This window comes from Ixodes scapularis, unplaced genomic scaffold (genome assembly GCF_016920785.2).
Source record: "Ixodes scapularis isolate PalLabHiFi unplaced genomic scaffold, ASM1692078v2 PGA_scaffold1__304_contigs__length_218370807, whole genome shotgun sequence".
NCBI lineage: Eukaryota > Metazoa > Arthropoda > Arachnida > Ixodida > Ixodidae > Ixodes > Ixodes scapularis.
Genome location: NW_024609846.1, coordinates 191,422,320 through 191,429,489, shown reverse-complemented (window position 1 = coordinate 191,429,489; position 7,170 = coordinate 191,422,320). Strand labels below are relative to the sequence as shown.

Sequence of the window (7,170 nt, the reverse complement as noted above, 5' to 3'; positions counted from 1 at the left end):
GCGAGTTCCACCAACAGCCATGACGATGTCTCCTTATGTCTAATTTAAACGTGCGTAGCTTATGTGTCATTGCCGTAATCTTGGTTGAAGTATATAGCTGACGAAACAGCCCTACTGAAAAAAAACATGAATTTTCCATACGGGTCTTTATATAGCGTTATGGGATACGGGTCATACGGTTGGTACGGGTCATATGGGTCATACGGATGGTACGGGTCATATGGTTGATACGGGTTGGTACGGTTTGTATGGTCCATATGGTTTGTACGGTCCATATGGTTTGTATGGTCCATACGGTTTGTATGGTCTATATGGCTGTTATGGATGATATTATTCATGCAGTTTAAATCGTTGATATGATCTGTAGGCCAACGCACTATTTACCAACAAGCCCTCACGAGGTGTGGGCAAATTCAGTTTCCACACGAAGTGCGGGCACTGCGTGTGCGCAAGAACAACATTCACGTGACGTAAAGCGTCTGCACATGCGCCCTAACAGTAGCAGCGCCACCGTAGCGACGTGACGTCAGGGCCGCGTCTTGGTGTATATCGGTCGTATTAACCACATGGTTCACTCATCGGTGAAACATGAAGTTCAGCAGGGAAACACTTTCCTTTTAAAGCATATGCAAGATAGCAGAAAGTGCATGCACAGAGAAATGCTTGAACTTCGAGAAACTGTGAACATGCATTCCACCCGCAGGCTCGTTTATTTGTCCTCCACTCTCAGGCTTTGAAGCAGCTCGTGCATGTTAATGATGCAATTCTTTAAGGCGAGCTGCATCTGCTTTCCCAGTTGGTCACAGGCTGACGCACCTCCGACGGGCGTCTGAAAGTAATGTAAACAAAACCGACAGTCACATTACATGTTCTCGTAAAATAGTTTGCACAGTATCTATCTAGTCAGTAAACCCTTTTCAAAATTCCATCAAGCAACAATGGCGTTCAGCACTGCTTGCTCACGAAGTGCGTGACTGGATCTGAGTTCTCGCTGAACGCTGATGCAGGGCTCGCTTTCAGTATATGCTCAGAGTATGTGAGCAAGCAATGGCGGACAGCCGTTCGCACTGACGTTGGAAGAGGGTCTATTGAACTTAATTTTTATGACTGACCTAATATTAAAAATCATCTACCTTCTGCAACTTTCACATTTTGAAAACAATCACAAACATTTATTAAGGCAATACATCACCGCATGACGGAAAATACGTAACATACAACTTTCGTCAACTTACATAGCATACAACTTTCGTCACCACGGGACGTCTCTGCAGTCTCCCGGGACGCGGACCTCCCTTGTGGTCACACCCCGGTCCAAGCATCCCTCTCGTCCCGTTTCCCAGAAGAACGCAGGAACAGGCAGCTCTCCCGATCATACGCCAAGACCCAAACGTCTCCACTTGTCTCCATCGTCCGTTAGCACCCGGTCCGAAGGCCGAGGAAGCGGGCCCCTGTTTCTCAGCGGGGTGTCAGGGGGGTCAGCCCCCGCTGTGCCGGGTGGCCCGCTCGGCGTCGCTCGGAAGCTGCACCCCACCCACGCCGCGTCGGTCGGCATGTTCGGCAGCGCCAGAATGCCGAGCGCGAGACTCTGGTCAGTCGATGGGTGGTCGATGGCGCTGCCAGGAAGCCGAACCTGCACACTGGGTGGCCGATCATAACAGCATGAATCCACCAGGTGCACATTGAAAGTCGTTTATTTAGCTTTAAAATTAGTTTTCTTGTGCTTTTCAAAGGAAGACTGGTGTTTTTGAGGTTAGGGTGCAACATGCAACACATTAAAGCTAGAAAATGAGCGCTGAAATTTTGTTCCCCTCCCCTTTAATGGAAGTGTAGCCACATAATCTTAGTATAGTATAATTAAAAAATTATTCTATTCATGAACAGGAACTTTTAGTTAAGTAAATCATTTCTGCAGTCCATTAAGCACAAGTTTTAGTTTAGACTAGACAAATGTAAGCCAGAAACACTCAAATCCTGGAATTCATAAGGAAATAACTTCATTTGTGCTTACTGTAGACTTATTTTTCGCAGGCTCCATATTTCGCAATTAAGGTCGAAGCTGAAGTTTTGAAATAATTCGCGGCTCTAATTTTCCCGATGCAGTGGGATCTCCATATAGATTCCAATGTGTTTACACTTTACCGGAATTGTTTGCGGGACCTACTTTTTCCACAATTGTAGGCGATTCGTAAAAACGATTCGACAGCAACCTAAACCATGCGATTCGACAGCAACCTCAACCATGGGGTTGCTGTCACGTGCCTTGCTTCAACGCTCTTATTGGGTCGGGAAGGCCGCAGCCTCCACAGCTCATCAAGTTATCGTGAAACACAGAGTATAGTTGCTGCACTCGGAGTAAGGGTAAAGGATCACAAACTCAACATGCCCAGCACCTGGAAGAAGGCATAGGACATACACTTCGAGGTTAAGGGGATACTGAACCGAAATTTTAAACTCACAAAACAAGGCTGGACGGATAGCCGGGACGGTGCAAAACCCAAAAACATCACTCATACAGCGATATCTCTAACGGATCGCCATATTTTAGAAAAGAAGTGCCCGGCCGAGGAGGCCGACGAGACACGGCACGTCACGATTCTTATTCCCTCTCCTCCTCGCTACGTCCCGTGTCAAGCTGGTGAACCGAAGAGGAGGAGAGAAGCGAGGTCGCTTCCCCTCATTCTCAAATTCTCCCGGAGGACAGTGATATCAAAGACCTCGCTTGATCGTGCCCTTCTTTTCCAAAAGTGCAGCGATCTGTTTGAGATATCGATGTACGAGTAATGTTTTGGAGTTTGTAGGGTCCTGTTCAACTCTTCTAGAGCCTTATTTCGCGAAATGCAAATTTCGGTTCAGTATCCCTTTAACAAGCCACACGCCAGATAAGGTGCTCCATCTGTGTTGAATGGTTCCAGAAATCTATCGATGCCCTTGCACCAGCGGAGTTGAATCGTTCATTATGAAAAGCAAACCAACAAAACTGCAAGATGTTCGGCAAAAATAGGTTACAGCTTGTGCTTTTGATTTGGGACTTCAGAGAGATGAGCTCAATTCTCCGGAAATGAGAAACTATGTATATTCTGAAAGAATTTCTGTTCTGCATTTCAAGGTTGTCTCGTTAAAATGAAAAAATATATACCAGAAAAAAGTATTAACCTGATATGCACCTATGAAGTCTTGTTTTGGCTAGCAGTGACCGGCCCTGGTTAGCAATGACTCCATGTCCCCAGGATTGAAACGATGGTTAAGTAACGTCCACCCCTTATGCACTTTTTGGCACAACTGGAAGAGACAAAACATCTTGTTAAAAATTACCAATCCTTTCACGTGCGAATTTTGCAGTTCATGCTTCCTGAGAGTCATTTCCCGCAATAGTGTTAAATTAGAACAATGAGAGCAAAGTTGTTTCAGTAAAGGGCCCCTGAAAAGAAAAACAAAATGTTTTTTTTTAAACAGTCTGGTTGGGACACGCGTGTCAAATAATTAATTTTACGTGAAAAAAAATTGGTCAGAGCAATAGTGACGGCGCGAGACGCAATTTAGTCGGTAGTCACCTCCTTTCCACCAGTTTCCTCTGGGCATTTCGAGCGAGTGGAGGAGAAGGGGATCACCTTCGCCTTCGGGTTGAGGTGGCGAGAGCGAATGACCATTCCGGGACGTCATGGACTTTGCGCGCAGAATTTAAAATAAATCTCTCGCCATCAATATTGCTCTAAAAAATTAATTATTTTCGCATAAAATTTATTTTTTGACAAGAGTGTCCTTATCAGACTGTCCAAAAAACTTTTTTTTTCTGGGGCCCTTTAAGAGGTGTTTGCCTGATATGCATCAGTGGAATCAGGTATTGACTAGCAATGACTTATTGCCCCCAGGACTGAAGTGCTGTTTCAGTAAAGTGCCGTTCACACTCTTGTGACCAAGTAAGACTGAGAGAGACCAGGCCGGTTTTCAAGCCTTTTGCGAGTTCTTAGGACGGGATGCGCCGGAGCGCAGCTGGTCCTAAGAGATCGCAAGAGGCTTGAAAACTGGTCTCGTCTCTCACGGTTGTACTCGGTTGCAAGAGTTTGTACGGGCCTTAATGCTTCCTGCACAAAAAATTCAAATGTAAGAACACAAGCCCCAAAATCTTTGTGCCATTCTCCTCCCCCTACTTTTCTGTGCATTTAATTTGTTTCATCCCTTGGCAAATCCTAAAGATTTCAAAATGCTTATCCTACATCCTTCCGTTAGACTGAGTGGGTAACCCGGAGAATTCATTGTTCGTGAGGACACTTTTCCATTCACCCCATGCTGTTCTTGAAAGCAGAAACTCCTCTCTCTTAACCACAGTCATTAAGCACTTTTCATAGACCATACACACAAGGTTGGCAATGCCAGCACAAGCTCATGTCTTCACTTTGAGCATGGATTAAGCATATATAACTAAATCTGAGACACCGGAAGAAGGAAAAAGGAGGACACAAAAAAGAGGACGACACACATAATGACTCGAACACAGCTGCAGGTTCATAGTAAAACCGCACCATTTTATAGGGGTACACCGCAGTCAACGCCAAGAACCCTCACACCAAGTCACACCCCCAGATTGTCAGCAAGGGCGAAAAAAGAACTGCCCTCAACGCTCCCACACTTGCAAAAGTCAACCCACCGACTAACAAGTAAAAAAAAAAAAAAATGCAGCTGTGGTTGAGACGTGTTGTGTTTGTTGTTCTCTTTTTCGCGTCCTTCTTCCGGTGTCTCAGGTTTAGTTATGTATGCTATTCACCACCCTTGCCTGTACTTTTACTCTTCTCTCAATTAAGCACGCGCCTGCAATTCGTAATATCTGATCTATGAAAAGTCTCTGTTCCACCAAGCCTTTTCCATTATGAGCAGGCATTATGTATAAAAACCTCCTTTCATTACATTGTTTCAGAGAACAATTGTTCATTCTTAATTAGGATCAACTGATCATATTAGGATAATTGCCAAATAATGGCAAATTCACACGATACATCGAATTGCAATTTTCATCCATGCACCATTTGTCAAGTTACCATCATGTAGGCTATTCCTGCGATTTGTCCCTCGTCCGCGGACACCCATACTGAAAGGGGGCCTTTTTAATCGCAGATTTTTGGCAAGTGAGTAACTGGAAAAGCGTTTTTATGGTAGAGTAGCAACAGCTCACCAATATTTTTGTTTTCAAATCAGCCAAACAAAGAGAGTGGATTATTGTTTTGTCGCGCCACTCTTAAATCTCCACGCGTAAAAGAAGCTGCAAGAACTTTGCCCGGCTGACACGCCACAGGTTCTGGTACTCCTCCGGGTTGGTGTCAAGAAGCTTGTCAAAACTCGCCTAGCATGCTGCAATCTTTCCTGCAGATCCACCCAGTTTTCCATCCAGCAAGACCTTTCTTAGGCCCGCTTCAGACGGGGCAACTTTTCCAGCAATTTTGAGGTTGCTGGCGGGTTGTTCCCTAGCTTTCCCTAGATCGACACGAATTGCTGAGATCGAGTCCGGCTCGAACAAGCGAGCAACTCGGAGCAATTCGAAGACGGTTGAAGCGGCCGCAGCCAATCAGAGACGCAATATTTTCACGTGACACCTCTGTGGTGGTGATGATGACAGCTAAAAACTTAGTTCTGGTTTAAAATGGATCGTTTTTAGAAATAAACAGTTTCAGAAAAACGAATTAGTATTCTCAACGCCGTTCAAAGATATAAGAACGCGTTTCTAGCGCGTAGCTGGGCGTCTAAATAGTGAAAGAAACATCAAATTTAATGATGATGATGGCAAGTCGGAGCAATTCGATTGCTGCGTGTGAACGCGGGCGGACGGTGTTGCTGGTGCTGCGACGTCAAGTTGCTGGGTGAAATTGCTCCGTCTGAGGCGGGTCTTATGGCTTGTGCTGAAGAGTGGTGCACAAACGAACAGTGTGTAAAGGCATTTCCAAATGCCTCTCCGCGACCCCAGGACTTCATCGCTATGATGCTGAAGCCTCTTGAAGCAGGATCATACTTGTGTCATGTCGTTAGTAAAGTAAGTGGCACTTCGCTCTAAGCCTGCCACTATGTTTTGGCCCACTTGGTATGTAACAGCGGCACACAACGATTCCTTTTCATGATAGCACCGTGATCCTAGTCGCAAACAGCATTTCTGCTCTTGGAAAACAGTGCCGCACTGCGATGTTGGCGTTTTGCAAAATTGCAAGGCTGCGAATAGGTATAGCATGTCCTCGCTGTCGCCTGCTCGTCTCCTTTGTGTGGATGCGCTTGGGGGACTAACGTTCCGTGGACATCTTGTCACGTGATAAACCCATCCCCGGATTAGCACGTCGTGTAAATCAGCCATAGATAGACTGCGGAGTCTGCACTCACTTAACATTTTTGTTCACGTTTCTTGCACGTCATCAAAGTGTGTTTCGTATCCCATTAGATATTCTCGAAGAAACAAGGAAACTGCATAATGATGTCGCACAATATTCACCTTAACCACGTAACCGGTTTTTGTTCTACAATTTTTCATCATAATTTTTTTTTTCCCTTTTTTAAAGCTTGTGCGGCTTGGGTCGCACGTGCCTCCACAGTCGGTCGCCATCCTTAAAAACCTGTACAATAAAAAAATGTGTGCTGCCATCTCTCAGCTGCACCGCAAACTAAGCTCGGAGCGGGCCTGGGACGTCCAAAACAGCCAAGGGGCAAGGTAGGATGCGTGGACGTGCTACACTCCTCCTAAACGCCTAGGGAACGGCTCTAGGTGGAAGAGCTAGGCTTGTTTAAAACGGTTAAAGGACACATGCAAAAAAACAAACTTTTTTTTAAACAGCCGGGTTAGGAAAAGGAAGTCATAAAACAAATTTACAACGAAAAAGAAAAATTTTTAGAGCTATATTTACGGCGCTAAACGAATTTGTAGTTGGCGCCCGCGGGCACTGGGGAGAAGTGGCCCTCATTTATCACGTGATTGGCTGCTATTTGTCACATGGTACTTGCACTCTTTCGGATGCTTCGTATGGTCTCGAAAAGTTACTTATTCATCTTCGTTTGAAGTGCAAGAAGAAACAAAGATTAATAAGTTACTTTTAAAGCCCAAAGGAAGCTCCTGAAAAAGCGCAAGCAGACGTGATAAACCTGTGCACCGGTAAGATGACGGCGGCGGCACCCCAGAGCCAGAGCCGTATATGGGGA

The 7,170-nt window shown here is 45.4% G+C and overlaps 1 long non-coding RNA gene across 1 annotated transcript; it reads right to left on the bottom strand.

The window, feature by feature from the left end:
- Window positions 1-687: 687 nt before the first annotated feature.
- Window positions 688-3,283, bottom strand: LOC121835982. The gene is made up of 3 exons (XR_006077750.1): window positions 3,157-3,283; window positions 1,236-1,640; window positions 688-829 (listed from the first exon to the last, which is right to left on the bottom strand). It is a non-coding gene; the product is annotated as an uncharacterized LOC121835982 (long non-coding RNA).
- Between the last annotated feature and the right edge of the window lie 3,887 nt (window positions 3,284-7,170).